Raw genomic sequence first — 21,605 nt, forward strand, 5'->3', positions numbered from 1 at the left:
GTCAAATACCGTTGTTCTAACTTCAAAATTTGGGCTTCCATGGAAGCTAGGTCCTCTCGAGCTTTCCACTTCTCCCAGGCAATTCGATTTTGGGCCCTATCGTGGAGTACTGCCTTATATGCCTCCCACAGTATCATACCCGATTGCACCGAACCTACTTTCGTGTCGGCCCGCAGGCCCTTTAATATCTCGGTGTTCTGAAGGTCCCAAGCCGTCAACCTCCAGTTACCACTTCTCGCCCTGGTCCTCCCTCTCGTCCTAACCAACAGTGGGGAGTGGTCAGAGATTACACGTGCCATGTATTCCGCCTTGTAGTCAGTGTCCATTGCCCGCCGTGGGAGAAAGACATAATCCAGCCGGGAGTGCGTCTTGTGTGCGCCTGAGTAGTATGAGTAACTTCAAGTGTCTGGATGTAGGTACCGCCATACGTCTATCAGCCCCAGCATGTCCATAACCCCGGCCAAGTGCGTAGTCGGGGGTGGTCAGTACGGTTCCCTGAACGGTCCATGGGGATGGACATAACGTCGTTGAAGTCACCCCCCATTGTATGAAGTGTGTCCGGGGTATCAAGCAGGATGTCGGTCAGCCCACGTAGGGTCCTGTCCTGTAACTTCGGAGGGGCATAAACCGAGACTATTGTAACTTTCCGTCTACCCCATGTCCCTGTCACTCCCACATACGTGCCCTGGGGGTCTACCCATGTTCAAGCTATCTTGAAAGGGGGAGATTTTCTAAGTATGATTGCCACCCCCCGGGAACCCGCAGTGTAACCCGCATGTGCTAACACTGTGTAGGCTCCCCTCGCCAGAAACCCACACTTTGTGCCCTTAAGGTGGGTCTCCTGCAATAGGACCACATCTGGGTGGGCCCGCTTTATATCTGTGGATACCAGCCCCCTCTTGATTTTATCCCCTAGGCCATTCACATTCCATGTGAGTATCCTGTAGCTATCGTTCTCCATCCCATCAGCTGGTGGCTGCATTCAGTCACGGGGGCCATAGAAGTGGGTGGTCAAAGTACAACCTTGGTGAAAGGAGCAGGTGAGCGCGCCTCTCTGAGTGACCATGTGACTGCCTGTACCCAACAAACATAAAAAACCCAACTGTATAACTCTTGTACCCCCCTCATCCCCCTCCCCACCTCCCCCTCCCGAGGTCGCATCCCCTGCCAGTCGCCGGGGAGTGAGCACTAGGTTGGTGGAGGTCTATCGCCCTCCCAGTCCCCACTTACGCCACAAGTTCCAGCTCCCCCAACAAACCCAAAATCCTGCCAAAGGAACAGGAGAGAGAAGAGGGTACAGGGACAGAGATAGAACCAAGGAAAGAACACTCCTGCCAAAACAAGCAAGCCGTCAAGGATCCAAGTCTGCAGCCACTCCAGGGCTGTCGCCTACGGCTCCGTGGGTTTTCTATATGTCTCTATAGGCTTTGACAGAAGTAACGAAGAAAGAAAGAAAGAGGAAAGGAAAATAGAGAGAGAGAGAGGGGGGGGGGTGAATATCCAGCTTGTCGGCTCCTAAATATCAATCCAGACCACAGTCAACTCTGCAGACCACCATTCATGAGTGGGAATCCGGCAGTTCTCCCTGTGACACTATAGCCTCCTCCGTTGTGTCCCGTTCCATCGCGAGGATCTCAGCTGCCAAAGGGTGCATTGAGGGATCCGCAGCCTCCTCCTCACCGGAGGAAGAATCTCTGGTTTTGTTCTCGGTGTCCGGTTAGGAAGGCGGAGAGAGTGTACGCCCACTGAGAGCCTGGAGTCCAAGGAGCATCCACTGCGTCATCTGACTCTACCTGTGTCTTTAGGCACATATGGAGTTGTCTCCAGGAGTCTCCCCCTAGGAGATTGTCGCGGTCGTAGTGAATGCTGTGGGCCCGGGCATCGTCTGGCACCCCTTCCAGAGGGGCCCTCGTCGTGCATCTGTGCTTCCGGGCGCCCCAGTTCAGGGCGTTTCTCCAGCCAGTGCCAGGCCTCCTCCGGTGTCTGGAAGAAGTGGGATTTGCCCAAGAACAGGACTTTCAGCTTCGCAGGAAAGAGTAGCATGTATTGGATCTTATGTTCCCGCAATTTGGCTTAACGGAATCCAAAGTGCGGCGCTGCTTCTGCACCTCTCTGCTATAGTCTGGGGAAATCATTATGCGTGCATTCTTGTGTCGGATCTCCCCGATCTTTCTGGTTTCCCTCAGAATCCTATCTCTGTCTAAAAAGTTCAAAAAGCGTGCTATCACAGGACGTGGCTGTGCTCCGGCAATGGGTCGGGCCATCAGCGCCCTATGAGCCCTCTCTATGACAAAGCAAGTAGAGAATTTGTCGTTCGGGAAGGTGCGTAGAAGCCATGTATGTAGAAACTCGGGCATGTTCGTTCCTTCAATTCCTTCTCTAAAGCCCACAAAGCGCAGGTTATTGCGGCGTGCTCTGTTTTCCGCATCGTCCACCCGCCATAGTAGATCCTTGTGGGAAGATTGCAGGTCCGTCACTCCTTTGCGTAGGTCCTGCAGTGAGTCCTCTGCTTCGCCCAACCGGGTCTCTGTCTCCGTGACTCTATTTACCAAATTCCTAAGATCCTGTTGCAGAAGCGACACCTCCGTGGCCACTGCACCGATCTCCCCCCGTAGTACCTCTCAGGATGTATTGATCGCCTGGAGGAGGGTGTCCGAGCGAGGGGTCGGGCGGTCCTCGGTGGGGGGGGCAGCAATGACTTTTGCAAACTGATCCATCTTTCCCTGTCGTGGCGGCCTTGGTTCCCTGTCCTTGCACATGATGGATGGTTCTGGGCCTGGGTATGCAGAGGGTTCTCGCCCTGGACGGCGCTGTTCCAGGCCAGTGCACAGCTGTGTCCAGCAGTCTCTCCTGGCGGTTACCACGCAGCTCTCGTTGGGTCACCACTGCTTCATGTGCACCTCTTCCACTACCTCTCACAGACTCACAGTAAATGCCCCAGAAACAGTGTATAACAGTCAGCCGCCTCCATGCTGCTATGGGCTTCCCAGGTCCCAGCCCCTGTCAGGGGACTCTCCTCCTGCCCCTACCTCTGTGCGGGGCCCGCGCACCGCCAGGTGCCGGAGGTAACTCCTGGCCCCACCGGAGGCAGTCTCCGCCTCGCCAGTCCGCCTGGATGCGGCTGATCTGTCCCAGTTCTCGTGCTAACAATGGGGCAGGGGGGAGAAGGCGGCACACGGGGGGGCGAGACCCTTCACCTCCGCAGTTTCTTCCCGGCCTCACCACCCCGTCGCAGTCACTCGCACACCAGTCTCCCCTCACCAGTATTCATTGCCCGTCCTGGGGGGCCAAGGCTCTCCCTTAAGGTGCTGCCCTCCACAGCCTCTTGCCCGCGATTGTCTGCCTCCACACCTCACCCGCCCGGGGCGATTACACCTGTCTGGTGCTCCGGGCACCCTTCCCTCCAGGCATCCCTCTCGGTGTTCGCGGCGCCTCTTCCAGACGGCTGGCCGGTGATATGCAGGTAGGCCACAGATCCCCGCTGTCAAAGCCTTAACATACAAGGCTGTCCTTCTGTGTTATCAGTTGACCGACTAAAAGTGCAGGTAGGCTACATTATGAAGGTATTACCAGACTGGCAGATCTAATCTTAGTTTAAATCATGTATTTAATCCTAACCAGGGCAATGCTCCCTACTTAATTTGTGCACTTAATTACGTTACGCCTAAAGGTGAAGTTAGGTGGCCGGTGCCACTTTTTTATTGAAACTGTTCTTGGTGCACGACGGTGCTGGTATGTACTAATGTGTGTTACATGTCCATACAGCGAATTCCCTCCCTCACAACTTACAGCTACAATACCACCCTCCATCAAGCAACGCTTACTCCCATCCGGTCAATGCAGGTATCGGACAGTAGCCCATGTTTAGTCCACACTAGCTGCAAATGGCTAATAATGTACTTTCCGAGACACTTTCTTCTTGAAGATGGTGAAGGAAATGCTAAAGATGCAAAAGTGAAACTTAGGGCCGCTTATCCATCACTCAGGAACAGGAAGAAACAAACCGTCTTCCGAGCATGTGACAGACATGGGCGAGTTTGCAAACCACATATTGCCGCACGTAAGGTTCAATACATCATATGGGAACGGCAGTTCAGGCCTGTGCACCCCACTACTAGGTTTATAATTAACAACGCGCATCCGGTTTTTGGTGGTTTCTGAGGCAGTCCTGAAAACAGGGAGTAAAACGCTCAAATGGAAGCTGTAATGCGAGCGCAGCAATGTGCAGTGGTGGGCCGCAGGGTCCAGTTTCCTGTTCGAGGCAGCAGAGTGACACGGTCATACCGAACGAAGTTACCACAAAGGAGATTTTTGAGCCCCTGAGAAAGCGGCAGCCTCGACCTCCGGTCCACGAAGTGAGGAGGGATCCTGGCACAAGTGGCAGTGGGAAGGACGGTGGTGACCGCTCCGAGGGTCTCACCTAGGCCCTGATGGTCGCCGCACTCCAGCTCACAAAGTGAGGAGGGATCCTGGCCCAAGGGGCAGTGGGAGGGACGGTGGTGGCCACTCCGAGGGTCTCACCTGGGCCCTGATGGTCGCCGCCCTCCGGCTCACAAAGTGAGGAGGGATCTTGGCACAAGGGGCAGTGGGAAGGATGGTGGTGGCCGCTCCGAGGGTCTCACCTGGGCCCTGATGGTCACCGGCCTCCGGCTCACGAAGTGAGGAGGGATCCTGGCACAAGGGGCAGTGGGAAGGATGGTGGTGGCCGCTCCGAGGGTCTCACCTGGGCCCTGATGGTCGCCGCCCTCCGGCCCACGAAGTGAGGGGGGATCCTGGCACAAACGGCAGTGGGAAGGACGGTGGTGGCCGCTCCGAGGGTCTCACCTGGGCACTGGTGGCTGCTCCGAGGGTCTCACCTGGGCCCTGATGGTCGACGGCCTCCGGCTCAGAAGTGAGGAGGGATCCTGGCACAAGGGCCAGTGGGAAGGACGGTGGTGGCCACTCCGAGGGTCTCACCTGGGCTCTGATGGTCGCTGGCCTCCGGCTCACGAAGTGAGGAGGGATCCTGGCACAAGGGGCAGTGGGAAGGATGGTGGTGGCCGCTCCGAGGGTCTCACCTGGGCCCTGATGGTCACCGGCCTCCGGCTCACGAAGTGAGGAGGGATCCTGGCACAAGGGGCAGTGGGAAGGATGGTGGTGGCCGCTCCGAGGGTCTCACCTGGGCCCTGATGGTCGCCGCCCTCCGGCCCACGAAGTGAGGAGGGATCCTGGCACAAACGGCAGTGGGAAGGACGGTGGTGGCCGCTCCGAGGGTCTCACCTGGGCACTGGTGGCTGCTCCGAGGGTCTCACCTGGGCCCTGATGGTCGCCGGCCTCCGGCTCAGAAGTGAGGAGGGATCCTGGCACAAGGGCCAGTGGGAAGGACAGTGGTGGCCACTCCGAGGGTCTCACCTGGGCTCTGATGGTCGCTGGCCTCTGGCTCACGAAGTGAGGAGGGATCCTGGCACAAGGGGCAGTGGGAAGGACGGTGGTGGCCGCTCCGAGGCGCTCACCTGGGCCCTGATGGTCACCGGCCTCCGGCTCACGAAGTGGGGAGGGATCCTGGCACAAGTGGCAGTGGGAAGGACGGTGGTGGCTGCTCCGAGGGTCTCACCTGGGCCCTGATGGTCGCCGTCCTCCGGCCCACGAAGTGAGGAGGGATCCTGGCACAAGGGGCAGTGGGAAGGTGGGTGGTGGCCGCTCTGAGGGTCTCACCTGGGCCCTGATGGTCGCTGGCCTCCGGCCCACGAAGTGAGGAGGGATCCTGGCACAAGTGGCAGTGGGAAGGACGGTGGTGGCCGCTCCGAGGGTCTCACCTGGGCCCTGATGGTCGCCACCCTCCGGCTCACGAAGTGAGGAGGGATCCTGGCACAAGGGGCAGTGGGAAGGACGATGGTGGCCGCTCCGAGGGTCTCACCTGGGCCCTGATGGTCGCCGCCTTCCGGCCCACAAAGTGAGGAGAGATCCTGGCACAAGGGGCAGTGGGAAGGACGGTGGTGGCCGCTCCGAGGGTCCCACCTGGGCTCTGATGGTCGCCGCCCTCCGGCTCACGAAGTGAGGAGGGATCCTGGCAAAAGGGGCAGTGGGAAGAACGGTGGTGGTCGCTCCGAGGGTCTCACCTAGGCCCTGATGGTCACCGGCCTCCGGCTCACGAAGTGAGGAGGGATCCTGGCACAAGGGGCAGTGGGAAGGATGGTGGTGGCCGCTCCGAGGGTCTCACCTGGGCCCTGATGGTCGCCGCCCTCCGGCCCACGAAGTGAGGAGAGATCCTGGCACAAGGGGCAATGGGAAGGACGGTGGTGGCCGCTCCGAGGGTCTCACCTGGGCCCTGATGGTCGCTGCCCTCCGGCCCACGAAGTGAGGAGGGATCCTGGCACAAGGGGCAGCGGGAAGGACAGTGGTGGCCGCTCCGAGGGGCTCACCTGGGCCCTGATGGTCGCCGCCGTCCGGCCCACGAAGTGAGGAGGGATCCTGGCACAAGGGGCCGCGGGAAGGACAGTGGTGGCCGCTCCAAGGGTCTCACCTGGGCCCTGATGGTCGCTGCCCTCCGGCCCACGAAGTGAGGAGGGATGCTGGCACAAGGGGCAGTGGGAAGGACGATGGTGGCCGCTCCGAGGGTCTCACCTGGGCCCTGATGGTCGCCGTCCTCCGGCCCACCAAGTGAGGAGGGATCCTGGCACAAGGGGCAGTGGGAAGGTCGGTGGTGGCTGCTCCGAGGGTCTCACCTGGGCCCTGATGGTCGCTGGCTTCCGGCTCACGAAGTGAGGAGGGATCCTGGCACAAGGGGCAGTGGGAAGGACGGTGGTGGCCGCTCCGAGGGTCTCACCTGGGCCCTGATGGTCGCCACCCTCCGGCTCACGAAGTGAGGAGGGATCCTGGTACACGGGGCAGTGGAAAGGACGATGGTGGCCGCTCCGAGGGTCCCACCTGGGCCCTGACTGTCGCCGCCCTCCGGCTCACGAAGTGAGGAGGGATCCTGGCACAAGGGGCAGTGGGAAGAACGGTGGTGGCCGCTCCGAGGGTCTCACCTAGGCCCTGATGGTCGCCGCCCTCCGGCCCACGAAGTGAGGAGGGATCCTGGCACAAGGGGCAGTGGGAAGGACGGTGGTGGCCGCTCCGAGGGTCTCACCTGGGCCCTGATGGTCGCTGCCCTCCGGCCCACGAAGTGAGGAGGGATCCTGGCACAAGGGGCAGTGGGAAGGACAGTGGTGGCCGCTCTGAGGGTCTCACCTGGGCCCTGATGGTTGCTGGCCTCTGGGTCACGATGTGAGGAGGGATCCTGGCACAAGGGGCAGTGGGAAGGACGGTGGTGGCCGCTCCGAGGGTCCCACCTGGGCCCTGATGGTCGCCGCCCTCCGGCTCACGAAGTGAGGAGGGATCCTGGCACAAGGGGCAGTGGGAAGAACGGTGGTGGCCGCTCCGAGGGTCTCACCTAGGCCCTGATGGTCACCGGCCTCCGGCCCACGAAGTGAGGATGGATCCTGGCACAAGGGGCAGTGGGAAAGTCGGTGGTGGCCGCTCCGAGGGTCTCACCTGGGCCATGATGGTCGCCGGCCTCCGGGTCACGAAGTGAGGAGGGATCCTGGCACAAGGGGCAGTGGGAAGGACGGTGGTGGCCGCTCCGAGGGTCTCACCTGGGCCCTGATGGTCGCCACCCTCCGGCTCACGAAGTGAGGAGGGATCCTGGTACACGGGGCAGTGGAAAGGACGATGGTGGCCGCTCCGAGGGTCTCACCTGGGCCCTGATGGTTGCTGGCCTCCGGGTCACGATGTGAGGAGGGATCCTGGCACAAGGGGCAGTGGGAAGGTCGGTGGTGGCCGCTCCGAGGGTCTCACCTGGGCCCTGATGGTCGCTGGCTTCCGGCTCACGAAGTGAGGAGGGATCCTGGCACAAGGGGCCGTGGGAAGGACGGTGGTGGCCGCTCCGAGGGTCTCAACTGGTCCCTGATGGTCGCCACCCTCCGGCTCACGAAGTGAGGAGGGACCCTGGTACACGGGGCAGTGGAAAGGACGATGGTGGCCGCTCCGAGGGTCTCACCTGGGCCCTGATGGTCGCCGCCCTCCGGCCCACAAAGTGGGGAGGGATCCTGGCACAATGGGCAGTGGGAAGGACGGTGGTGGCCGCTCCGAGGGTCCCACCTGGGCCCTGACTGTCGCCGCCCTCCGGCTCACGAAGTGAGGAGGGATCCTGGCACAAGGGGCAGTGGGAAGAACGGTGGTGCCCGCTCCGAGGGTCTCACCTAGGCCCTGATGGTCGCTGCCCTCCGGCCCACGAAGTGAGGAGGGATCCTGGCACAAGGGGCAGTGGGAAGGACGGTGGTGGCCGCTCCGAGGGTCTCACCTGGGCCCTGATGGTCGCTGCCCTCCGGCCCACGAAGTGAGGAGGGATCCTGGCACAAGGGGCAGTGGGAAGGACAGTGGTGGCCGCTCTGAGGGTCTCACCTGGGCCCTGATGGTTGCTGGCCTCCGGGTCACGATGTGAGGAGGGATTCTGGCACAAGGGGCAGTGGGAAGGACGGTGGTGGCCGCTCCGAGGGTCCCACCTGGGCCCTGATGGTCGCCGCCCTCCGGCTCACGAAGTGAGGAGGGATCCTGGCACAAGGGGCAGTGGGAAGAACGGTGGTGGCCGCTCCGAGGGTCTCACCTAGGCCCTGATGGTCACCGGCCTCCGGCCCACGAAGTGAGGAGGGATCCTGGCACAAGGGGCAGTGGGAAAGTCGGTGGTGGCCGCTCCGAGGGTCTCACCTGGGCCATGATGGTCGCCGGCCTCCGGGTCACGAAGTGAGGAGGGATCCTGGCACAAGGGGCAGTGGGAAGGACGGTGGTGGCCGCTCCGAGGGTCTCACCTAGGCCCTGATGGTCGCCGTCCTCCGGCTCACGAAGTGAGGAGGGATCCTGGTACACGGGGCAGTGGAAAGGACGATGGTGGCCGCTCCGAGGGTCTCACCTGGGCCCTGATGGTTGCTGGCCTCCGGGTCACGGTGTGAGGAGGGATCCTGGCACAAGGGGCAGTGGGAAGGTCGGTGGTGGCCGCTCCGAGGGTCTCACCTGGGCCCTGATGGTCGCTGGCTTCCGGCTCACGAAGTGAGGAGGGATCCTGGCACAAGGGGCCGTGGGAAGGACGGTGGTGGCCGCTCCGAGGGTCTCAACTGGTCCCTGATGGTCGCCACCCTCCGGCTCACGAAGTGAGGAGGGACCCTGGTACACGGGGCAGTGGAAAGGACGATGGTGGCCGCTCCGAGGGTCTCACCTGGGCCCTGATGGTCGCCGCCCTCCGGCCCACAAAGTGGGGAGGGATCCTGGCACAATGGGCAGTGGGAAGGACGGTGGTGGCCGCTCCGAGGGTCCCACCTGGGCCCTGACTGTCGCCGCCCTCCGGCTCACGAAGTGAGGAGGGATCCTGGCACAAGGGGCAGTGGGAAGAACGGTGGTGCCCGCTCCGAGGGTCTCACCTAGGCCCTGATGGTCGCCGCCCTCCGGCCCACGAAGTGAGGAGGGATCCTGGCACAAGGGGCAGTGGGAAGGACGGTGGTGGCCGCTCCGAGGGTCTCACCTGGGCCCTGATGGTCGCTGCCCTCCGGCCCACGAATTGAGGAGGGATCCTGGCACAAGGGGCAGTGGGAAGGACAGTGGTGGCCGCTCTGAGGGTCTCACCTGGGCCCTGATGGTTGCTGGCCTCCGGGTCACGATGTGAGGAGGGATCCTGGCACAAGGGGCAGTGGGAAGGACGGTGGTGGCCGCACCGAGGGTCCCACCTGGGCCCTGATGGTCGCCGCCCTCCGGCTCACGAAGTGAGGAGGGATCCTGGCACAAGGGGCAGTGGGAAGAACGGTGGTGGCCGCTCCGAGGGTCTCACCTAGGCCCTGATGGTCACCGGCCTCCGGCTCACGAAGTGAGGAGGGATCCTGGCACAAGGGGCAGTGGGAAGGTCGGTGGTGGCCCCTCCGAGGGTCTCACCTGGGCCATGATGGTCGCCGGCCTCCGGGTCACGAAGTGAGGAGGGATCCTGGCACAAGGGGCAGTGGGAAGGACGGTGGTGGCCGCTCCGAGGGTCTCACCTAGGCCCTGATGGTCGCCGTCCTCCGGCCCACCAAGTGAGGAGGGATCCTGGCACAAGGGGCAGTGGGAAGGTCGGTGGTGGCCGCTCCGAGGGTCTCACCTGGGCCCTGATGGTCGCTGGCTTCTGGCTCACGAAGTGAGGAGGGATCCTGGCACAAGGGGCCGTGGGAAGGACGGTGGTGGCCGCTCCGAGGGTCCCACCTGGGCCCTGACTGTCGCCGCCCTCCGGCTCACGAAGTGAGGAGGGATCCTGGCACAAGGGGCAGTGGGAAGAACGGTGGTGCCTGCTCCGAGGGTCTCACCTAGGCCCTGATGGTCGCCGCCCTCCGGCCCACGAAGTGAGGAGGGATCCTGGCACAAGGGGCAGTGGGAAGGACGGTGGTGGCCGCTCCGAGGGTCTCACCTGGGCCCTGATGGTCGCTGCCCTCCGGCCCACGAAGTGAGGAGGGATCCTGGCACAAGGGGCAGTGGGAAGGACAGTGGTGGCCGCTCTGAGGGTCTCACCTGGGCCCTGATGGTTGCTGGCCTCCGGGTCACGATGTGAGGAGGGATCCTGGCACAAGGGGCAGTGGGAAGGACGGTGGTGGCCGCACCGAGGCTCCCACCTGGGCCCTGATGGTCGCCGCCCTCCGGCTCACGAAGTGAGGAGGGATCCTGGCACAAGGGGCAGTGGGAAGAACGGTGGTGGCCGCTCCGAGGGTCTCACCTAGGCCCTGATGGTCACCGGCCTCCGGCTCACGAAGTGAGGAGGGATCCTGGCACAAGGGGCAGTGGGAAGGTCGGTGGTGGCCCCTCCGAGGGTCTCACCTGGGCCATGATGGTCGCCGGCCTCCGGGTCACGAAGTGAGGAGGGATCCTGGTACACGGGGCAGTGGAAAGGACGATGGTGGCCGCTCCGAGGGTCTCACCTGGGCCCTGATGGTTGCTGGCCTCCAGGTCACGATGTGAGGAGGGATCCTGGCACAAGGGGCAGTGGGAAGGACGGTGGTGGCCGCTCCGAGGGTCTCACCTAGGCCCTGATGGTCGCCGTCCTCCGGCCCACCAAGTGAGGAGGGATCCTGGCACAAGGGGCAGTGGGAAGGTCGGTGGTGGCCGCTCCGAGGGTCTCACCTGGGCCCTGATGGTCGCTGGCTTCCGGCTCACGAAGTGAGGAGGGATCCTGGCACAAGGGGCCATGGGAAGGACGGTGGTGGCCGCTCCGAGGGTCTCAACTGGGCCCTGATGGTCGCCACCCTCCGGCTCACGAAGTGAGGAGGGATCCTGGTACACGGGGCAGTGGAAAGGACGATGGTGGCCGCTCCGAGGGTCTCACCTGGGCCCTGATGGTCGCCGCCCTCCGGCCCACAAAGTGGGGAGGGATCCTGGCACAATGGGCAGTGGGAAGGACGGTGGTGGCCGCTCCGAGGGTCCCACCTGGGCCCTGACTGTCGCCGCCCTCCGGCTCACGAAGTGAGGAGGGATCCTGGCACAAGGGGCAGTGGGAAGAACGGTGGTGCCCGCTCCGAGGGTCTCACCTAGGCCCTGATGGTCGCCGCCCTCCGGCCCACGAAGTGAGGAGGGATCCTGGCACAAGGGGCAGTGGGAAGGACGGTGGTGGCCGCTCCGAGGGTCTCACCTGGGCCCTGATGGTCGCTGCCCTCCGGCCCACGAAGTGAGGAGGGATCCTGGCACAAGGGGCAGTGGGAAGGACAGTGGTGGCCGCTCTGAGGGTCTCACCTGGGCCCTGATGGTTTCTGGCCTCCGGGTCACGATGTGAGGAGGGATCCTGGCACAAGGGGCAGTGGGAAGGACGGTGGTGGCCGCTCCGAGGGTCCCACCTGGGCCCTGATGGTCGCCGCCCTCCGGCTCACGAAGTGAGGAGGGATCCTGGCACAAGGGGCAGTGGGAAGAACGGTGGTGGCCGCTCCGAGGGTCTCACCTAGGCCCTGATGGTCACCGGCCTCCGGCCCACGAAGTGAGGAGGGATCCTGGCACAAGGGGCAGTGGGAAGGACGGTGGTGGCCGCTCCGAGGGTCTCACCTGGGCCCTGATGGTCGCTACCCTCCGGCTCACTAAGTGAGGAGGGATCCTGGTACACGGGGCAGTGGAAAGGACGATGGTGGCCGCTCCGAGGGTCTCACCTGGGCCCTGATGGTTGCTGGCCTCCGGGTCACGATGTGAGGAGGGATCCTGACACAAGGGGCAGTGGGAAGGACGGTGGTGGCCGCTCCGAGGGTCCCACCTGGGCCCTGATGGTCGCCGGACTCCGGCCCACGAAGTGAGGAGGGATCCTGGCACAAGGGGCAGTGCGAAGGACAGTGGTGGCCGCTCCGAGGGGCTCACCTGGGCCCTGATGGTCGCCGCCGTCCGGCCCACGAAGTGAGGAGGGATCCTGGCACAAGGGGCCGTGGGAAGGACGGTGGTGGCCGCTCCGAGGGTCTCACCTGGGCCCTGATGGTTGCCGCCCTCCGGCCCACGAAGTGAGGAGGGATCCTGGCACAAGGGGCAGTGTGAAGGACGGTAGTGGCCGCTCCGAGGGTCTCACCTGGGCCCTGATGGTCGCCACCCTGCGGCACACGAAGTGAGGAGGGATCCTGGCACAAGGGGTAGTGGGAAGGACGGTGGTGGCCGCTCCGAGGGAGTCACCTGGGCCCTGATGGTCGCAGCCCTCCGGCCCACGAAGTGAGGAGGGATCCTGGCACAAGGGGCAGTGGGAAGGACGATGCTGGCCGCTCCGAGGGTCTCACCTGGGGCCTGATGGTTGCCGGCCTCCGACTCAAGAAGTGGGGAGGGATCCTGGCACAAGGGGCAGTGGGAAGGACGGTGGTGGCGGCTCCGAGGGTCTCACCTGGGCCCTGATGGTCGCCGCCCTCCGGCCCACGAAGTGAGGAGGGATCCTGGCACAAGGGGCAGTGGGAAGGACGGTGGTGGTCGCTCCGAGGGTCTCTCCTGGGCCCTGATGGTCACCGGCCTCCGGCTCAGAAGTGAGGAGGGATCCTGGCACAAGGGGCAGTGGGAAGGACGGTGGTGGCCGCTCTGAGGGTCTCACCTGGGCCATGATGGTCGCCGGACTCCGGCTCAGAATTGAGGAGGAATCCTGGCACAAGTTCTAGTGGGAAGGACGGTGGTGGCCACTCCGAGGGTCTCACCTGGGCCATGATGGTCGCTGGCCTCCGGCTCACGATGTGAGGAGGGATCCTGGCACAAGGGGCAGTGGGAAGGACAGTGGTGGCCGCTCCGAGGGTCTCACCTGGGCCCTGATGGTCGCCGGCCTCCGGCTCACGAAGTGGGGAGGGATCCTGGCACAAGTGGCAGTGGGAAGGACGGTGGTGGCCTCTCGAGGGTCTCACCTGGGCCCTGATGGTCACCGCCCTCCGGCCCACGAAGTGAGGAGGCATCCTGGCACAAGGGGCAGTGGGAAGGTCAGTGGTGGCCGATCCGAGGGTCTCACCTGGGCCCTGATGGTCGCTGGCCTCCGGCTCACGAAGTGAGGAGGGATCCCGACACAAGGGGCAGTGGGAAGGACGGTGGTGGCTGCTCCGAGGGTCTCACCTGGGCTCTGATGGTCGCCGCCCTCCGGCTCACGAAGTGAGGAGGGATCCTGGCACAAGGGGCAGTGGGAAGGACGATGGTGGCTGCTTCGAGGGTCTCACCTGGGCCCTGATGGTCGCCGCCCTCCGGCCCACAAAGCGAGGAGAGATCCTGGCACAAGGGGCAGTGGGAAGGACGGTGGTGGCCGCTCCGAGGGTCCCACCTGGGCCCTGATGGTCGCCGCCCTCGGGCTCACGAAGTGAGGAGGGATCCTGGCACAAAGGGCAGTGGGAAGAACGGTGGTGGCCGCTCCGAGGGTCTCACCTGGGCCCTGATGGTCGCCGCCCTCCGGTCCACGAAGTGAGACGGGATCCTGGCACAAGGGGCAGTGGGAAGGACGGTGGTGGCCGCTCCGAGGGTCTCACCTGGGCCGTGATGGTCGCCGGCCTCCGGGTCATGAAGTGAGGAGGAATCCTGGCACAAACGGCAGTGGGAAGGACGGTGGTGGCCGCTCCGAGGGTCTCACCTGGGCACTGGTGGCTGCTCCGAGGGTCTCACCTGGGCCCTGATGGTCAACGGCCTCCGACTCACGAAGTGGGGAGGGATCCTGGCACAAGGGGCAGTGGGAAGGACGGTGGTGGCCGCTCCGAGGGTCTCACCTGGGCCCTGATGGTCGCCGCCCTCTGGCCCACGAAGTGAGGAGGGATCCTGGCACAAGGGGCAATGGGAAGGACGGTGGTGGTCGCTCCGAGGGTCTCTCCTGGGCCCTGATGGTCACCAGCCTCCGGCTCAGAAGTGAGGAGGGATCCTGGCACAAGGGGCAGTGGGAAGGACGGTGGTGGCCGCTCTGAGGGTCTCACCTGGGCCATGATGGTCGCCGGACTCCGGCTCAGAATTGAGGAGGAATCCTGGCACATGTTCTAGTGGGAAGGACGGTGGTGGCCGCTCCGAGGGTCTCACCTGGGCCATGATGGTCGCTGGCCTCCGGCTCACTAAGTGAGGAGGGATCCTGGCACAAGGGGCAGTGGGAAGGACAGTGGTGGCCGCTCCGAGGGTCCCACCTGGGCCCTGACTGTCGCCGCCCTCCGGCTCACGAAGTGAGGAGGGATCCTGGCACAAGGGGCAGTGGGAAGAACGGTGGTGCCCGCTCCGAGGGTCTCACCTAGGCCCTGATGGTCGCCGCCCTCCGGCCCACAAAGTGAGGAGGGATCCTGGCACAAGGGGCAGTGGGAAGGACGGTGGTGGCCGCTCCGAGGGTCTCACCTGGGCCCTGATGGTCGCTGCCCTCCGGCCCACGAAGTGAGGAGGGATCCTGGCACAAGGGGCAGTGGGAAGGACAGTGGTGGCCGCTCTGAGGGTCTCACCTGGGCCCTGATGGTTGCTGGCCTCCGGGTCACGATGTGAGGAGGGATCCTGGCACAAGGGGCAGTGGGAAGGACGGTGGTGGCCGCTCCGAGGGTCCCACCTGGGCCCTGATGGTCGCCGCCCTCCGGCTCACGAAGTGAGGAGGGATCCTGGCACAAGGGGCAGTGGGAAGAACGGTGGTGGCCGCTCCGAGAGTCTCACCTAGGCCCTGATGGTCACCGGCCTCTGGCCCACGAAGTGAGGAGGGATCCTGGCACAAGGGGCAGTGGGAAGGTCGGTGGTGGCCGCTCCGAGGGTCTCACCTGGGCCATGATGGTCGCCGGCCTCCGGGTCACGAAGTGAGGAGGGATCCTGGCACAAGGGGCAGTGGGAAGGACGGTGGTGGCCGCTCCGAGGGTCTCACCTGGGCCCTGATGGTCGCCACCCTCCGGCTCACGAAGTGAGGAGGGATCCTGGTACACGGGGCAGTGGAAAGGACGATGGTGGCCGCTCCGAGGGTCTCACCTGGGCCCTGATGGTTGCTGGCCTCCGGGTCACGATGTGAGGAGGGATCCTGGCACAAGGGGCAGTGGGAAGGACGGTGGTGGCCGCTCCGAGGGTCTCACCTAGGCTCTGATGGTCGCCGTCCTCCGGCCCACCAAGTGAGGAGGGATCCTGGCACAAGGGGCAGTGGGAAGGTCGGTGGTGGCCGCTCCGAGGGTCTCACCTGTGCCCTGATGGTCGCTGGCTTCCGGCTCACGAAGTGAGGAGGGATCCTGGCACAAGGGGCCGTGGGAAGGACGGTGGTGGCCGCTCCGAGGGTCTCAACTGGGCCCTGATGGTCGCCACCCTCCGGCTCACGAAGTGAGGAGGGATCCTGGTACACGGGGCAGTGGAAAGGACGATGGTGGCCGCTCCGAGGGTCTCACCTGGGCCCTGATGGTCGCCGCCCTCCGGCCCACAAAGTGGGGAGGGATCTTGGCACAATGGGCAGTGGGAAGGACGGTGGTGGCCGCTCCGAGGGTCCCACCTGGGCCCTGACTGTCGCCGCCCTCCGGCTCACGAAGTGAGGAGGGATCCTAGCACAAGGGGCAGTGGGAAGGACAGTGGTGGCCGCTCTGAGGGTCTCACCTGGGCCCTGATGGTTGCTGGCCTCCGGGTCACGATGTGAGGAGGGATCCTGGCACAAGGGGCAGTGGGAAGGACGGTGGTGGCCGCTCCGAGGGTCTCACCTAGGCCCTGATGGTCACCGGCCTCCGGCTCACGAAGTGAGGAGGGATCCTGGCACAAGGGGCAGTGGGAAGGTCGGTGGTGGCCCCTCCGAGGGTCTCACCTGGGCCATGATGGTCGCCGGCCTCCGGGTCACGAAGTGAGGAGGGATCCTGGCACAAGGGGCAGTGGGAAGGACGGTGGTGGCCGCTCCGAGGGTCTCACCTAGGCCCTGATGGTCGCCGTCCTCCGGCCCACCAAGTGAGGAGGGATCCTGGCACAAGGGGCAGTGGGAAGGTCGGTGGTGGCCGCTCCGAGGGTCTCACCTGGGCCCTGATGGTCGCTGGCTTCTGGCTCACGAAGTGAGGAGGGATCCTGGCACAAGGGGCCGTGGGAAGGACGGTGGTGGCCGCTCCGAGGGTCTCAACTGGGCCCTGATGGTCGCCACCCTCCGGCTCACGAAGTGAGGAGGGATCCTGGTACACGGGGCAGTGGAAAGGACGATGGTGGCCGCTCCGAGGGTCTCACCTGGGCCCTGATGGTCGCCGCCCTCCGGCCCACGAAGTGAGGAGGGATCCTGGCACAAGGGGCAGTGGGAAGGACGGTGGTGGCCGCTCCGAGGGTCTCACCTGGGCCCTGATGGTCGCTGCCCTCCGGCCCACGAAGTGAGGAGGGATCCTGGCACAAGGGGCAGTGGGAAGGACAGTGGTGGCCGCTCTGAGGGTCTCACCTGGGCCCTGATGGTTGCTGGCCTCCGGGTCACGATGTGAGGAGGGATCCTGGCACAAGGGGCAGTGGGAAGGACGGTGGTGGCCGCTCCGAGGGTCCCACCTGGGCCCTGATGGTCGCCGCCCTCCGGCTCACGAAGTGAGGAGGGATCCTGGCACAAGGGGCAGTGGGAAGAACGGTGGTGGCCGCTCCGAGGGTCTCACCTAGGCCCTGATGGTCACTGGCCTCCGGCTCACGAAGTGAGGAGGGATCCTGGCACAAGGGGCAGTGGGAAGGTCGGTGGTGGCCCCTCCGAGGGTCTCACCTGGGCCATGATGGTCGCCGGCCTCCGGGTCACGAAGTGAGGAGGGATCCTGGCACAAGGGGCAGTGGGAAGGACGGTGGTGGCCGCTCCGAGGGTCTCACCTGGGCCCTGATGGTCGCCACCCTCCGGCTCACGAAGTGAGGAGGGATCCTGGTACACGGGGCAGTGGAAAGGACAATGGTGGCCGCTCCGAGGGTCTCACCTGGGCCCTGATGGTTGCTGGCCTCCGGGTCACGATGTGAGGAGGGATCCTGGCACAAGGGGCAGTGGGAAGGACGGTGGTGGCCGCTCCGAGGGTCTCACCTAGGCCCTGATGGTCGCCGTCCTCCGGCCCACCAAGTGAGGAGGGATCCTGGCACAAGGGGCCATGGGAAGGACGGTGGTGGCCGCTCCAAGGGTCTCAACTGGGCCCTGATGGTCGCCACCCTCCGGCTCACGAAGTGAGGAGGGATCCTGGTACACGGGGCAGTGGAAAGGACGATGGTGGCCGCTCCGAGGGTCTCACCTGGGCCCTGATGGTCGCCGCCCTCCGGCCCACAAAGTGGGGAGGGATCCTGGCACAATGGGCAGTGGGAAGGATGGTGGTGGCCGCTCCGAGGGTCCCACCTGGGCCCTGACTGTCGCCGCCCTCCGGCTCACGAAGTGAGGAGGGATCCTGGCACAAGGGGCAGTGGGAAGAACGGTGGTGCCCGCTCCGAGGGTCTCACCTAGGCCCTGATGGTCGCCGCCCTCCGGCCCACGAAGTGAGGAGGGATCCTGGCACAAGGGGCAGTGGGAAGGACGGTGGTGGCCGCTCCGAGGGTCTCACCTGGGCCCTGATGGTCGCTGCCCTCCGGCCCACGAAGTGAGGAGGGATCCTGGCACAAGGGGCAGTGGGAAGGACGGTGGTGGCCGCTGCGAGGGTCCCACCTGGGCCCTGATGGTCGCCGCCCTCCGGCTCACGAAGTGAGGAGGGATCCTGGCACAAGGGGCAGTGGGAAGAACGGTGGTGGCCGCTCCGAGGGTCTCACCTAGGCCCTGATGGTCACCGGCCTCCGGCCCACGAAGTGAGGAGGGATCCTGGCACAAGGGGCAGTGGGAAGGTCGGTGGTGGCCGCTCCGAGTGTCTCACCTGGGCCCTGATGGTCGCCGGCTTCCGGGTCACGAAGTGAGGAGGGATCCTGGCACAAGGGGCAGTGGGAAGGACGGTGGTGGCCGCTCCGAGGGTCTCACCTGGGCCCTGATGGTCGCCACCCTCCGGCTCACTAAGTGAGGAGGGATCCTGGTACACGGGGCAGTGGAAAGGACGATGGTGGCCGCTCCGAGGGTCTCACCTGGGCCCTGATGGTTGCTGGCCTCCGGGTCACGATGTGAGGAGGGATCCTGGCACAAGGGGCAGTGGGAATGACGGTGGTGGCCGCTCCGAGGGTCCCACCTGGGCCCTGATGGTCGCCGCCCTCCGGCCCACGAAGTGAGGAGGGATCCTGGCAAAGGGGCAGTGCGAAGGACAGTAGTGGCCGCTCCGAGGGGCTCACCTGGGCCCTGATGGTTGCCGCCCTCCGGCCCACGAAGTGAGGAGGGATCCTGGCACAAGGGGCAGTGTGAAGGACGGTAGTGGCCGCTCCTAGGGTCTCACCTGGGCCCTGATGGTCGCCACCCTGCGGCACACGAAGTGAGGAGGGATCCTGGCACAAGGGGTAGTGGGAAGGACGGTGGTGGCCGCTCCGAGGGAGTTACCTGGGCCCTGATGGTCGCAGCCCTCCGGCCCACGAAGTGAGGAGGGATCCTGGCACAAGGGGCAGTGGGAAGGACGATGCTGGCCGCTCCGAGGGTCTCACCTGGGGCCTGATGGTTGCCGGCCTCCGACTCAAGAAGTGGGGAGGGATCCTGGCACAAGGGGCAGTGGGATGGACGGTGGTGGCGGCTCCGAGGGTCTCACCTGGGCCCTGATGGTCGCCGCCCTCCGGCCCACGAAGTGAGGAGGGATCCTGGCACAAGGGGCAGTGGGAAGGACGGTGGTGGTCGCTCCGAGGGTCTCTCCTGGGCCCTGATGGTCACCAGCCTCCGGCTCAGAAGTGAGGAGGGATCCTGGCACAAGGGGCAGTGGGAAGGACGGTGGTGGCCGCTCTGAGGGTCTCACCTGGGCCATGATGGTCGCCGGACTCCGGCTCAGAATTGAGGAGGAATCCTGGCACAAGTTCTAGTGGGAAGGACGGTGGTGGCCGCTCCGAGGGTCTCACCTGGGCCATGATGGTCGCTGGCCTCCGGCTCACGATGTGAGGAGGGATCCTGGCACAAGGGGCAGTGGGAAGGACAGTGGTGGCCTCTCGAGGGTCTCACCTGGGCCCTGATGGTCGCCGGCCTCCGGCTCACGAAGTGGGGAGGGATCCTGGCACAAGTGGCAGTGGGAAGGACGGTGGTGGCCTCTCGAGGGTCTCACCTGGGCCCTGATGGTCACCGCCCTCCGGCCCACGAAGTGAGGAGGCATCCTGGCACAAGGGGCAGTGGGAAGGTCAGTGGTGGCTGTGAGAAGTTGGCCTGATATGTAGTGCTCACTATTCTAGTGATCACTGTGTATCATTCCAAACGACCCTTATTGATGATTGGTTGTAAGTCAACCTTATAGACCAGCTATCCTAGTAGCGTGGATACGAGCAGTCTTAGGCTAAACTCTAGAGGGCGTGTTAAGCCAGCTGTTTACCATCACATATACCCCTTGAACACCAAGTGAAAGGACACCACACAAGTTGTTATGAAAATAAAAGGGTATTTATTTATAACAAGACTACCCTGGCTCTTTATGAGTCAGGGAGCTAAGCACACTACAAAACTCTTGGGAAAATACTTCAGTTGCACAATTTACACAAATGCCCGAGGGGCACGAGAAACCATCTACACTAACAGTGAAATGCGAATGGTTAGAGTCTGGAGGTACTGATTCCGGAGGGTTCCGATCAGTGGGACTAAACGAAAAAGGAACTGGACACTTGTAGAGCGAACCTGCGATGGAGCACCGAGATGCTCGATTTACCTAGCCCGGAGGCTGCGGCTGCGTGAAGGTCGTCAAGATGTCGGGAGTCCTCGTGTAGTCTCAGGAGCCTGAAAGAAGAAGTTGCTGGCAGGCGGCCAGTGACGATGTTCAGAGCGATCCAAGCCTGGATCGGTGATGAAGGAAAACCTGAAAGCAGAGGGGACTCAGTTCTCAACCGCTAGCCAGCGATCGTGTGGGTACCAGGAGGGTACCGGCTGAAGTCACCTCGACCAGGTGAGTGGGTGACGTCGGACTCGGCTGTTCCTCGGACCAGGAGGCGCGGCGGCGACCAGGATGGAGGGCGAGCTGTCCCACGAAGGTGTCTGCTGTCGATGATGCTGGGCCCAGGAAGGGGCAGCGGATCTTGGCAGTGGCCACCCAAGCGGGGGAGTCAAGATGGCGTCGGGAGTGGACCAGGAGGGTCCGGGGTACTCCTCTGTTGAAGGGGAGCAAGTGTCAGTCTGGAGCAACCAGACTGGTGATGAAAAATAATCTTGGAGCGTCGTGAAGAGGGCCACAAGCCGGACGGCAAGTGGTCGGACAACGCGGTGAACAGCAAGGAGCGGAAGGGCCCCCCACGCAGATCTCGCGGATGCTGGGGAGACAGACTTCGATGCTGGAGCTGCTCAGGGTTTAGGGCTTCTCAAACCCTAGGTGCACTCACTCGAGGGTCCCTCGGTGGGCGTGCTAGATAAGCGTCGTGCAGGTTCTGAAGATAGCCGGTCCCGCAGGTCTCGTCACACCTACGGCTCTCAGCTGGGCTGATGAGGGAGGTAAAAGGTCAGAGATGGCAGGGAACTCGGGTCTCGTCGAGCTGGGCAGTCTTGATCCGTAGGAGAGACTTACAGCAAACCGCAAGCGCTTAGTTGGTGCCTGCTGGAGCAGGGTGGCTACTCCTTAGCCACAAGGGAGAGTCTTCAGAAATAGTCAAGAGTTCCTTTCGTGGAAAGTGGTTCGTGATTCGGAGGTATCCGATTATCTGATTATCCAAATTGGGAAGGGGACTCGCTCCTACCTTTATTCTAAGAAAAAGGGGTTGGCCCGTGACTAGGTTCTACCTATGGGTGGAGCCAGGAGGGGGGTGGTTACACCCCTATCCTTTGTCCGGCTTCGCGCCAGCTCAGGGGCTGGTGTGCCCCCGAAACTGGTTTGAGCCGGGCTATGCACAGTGAGCACCGGGGTGCCACTGGCAATCACCTTCCTTTCAGCCCTGCCTACCTGGGATACACAACCCTGTCTGGGACGGTGCTAACACCGCCCTCGACAGGAAACCCTTTGTCCAAACTCCCTTCGCTGGAAGGTCCCCCAGCAGCAGGAGGTCAGACTTGTGTCTGGTGGCAGCATCCATTTTGTGATGCTGAGGCTTGAGTCAACTTGAACCGGGGTTCAGGGTTACTTCCATGTCGTGCCCCTCTAGAAGGGGGGAATGCTAACCCCGTCGCCAGAACTAGCGAGGGGTTC

Source organism: Triturus cristatus, chromosome 1_1 (assembly GCF_964204655.1).
Source record: "Triturus cristatus chromosome 1_1, aTriCri1.1, whole genome shotgun sequence".
In the NCBI taxonomy this organism is placed as follows: Eukaryota; Metazoa; Chordata; class Amphibia; order Caudata; family Salamandridae; genus Triturus; species Triturus cristatus.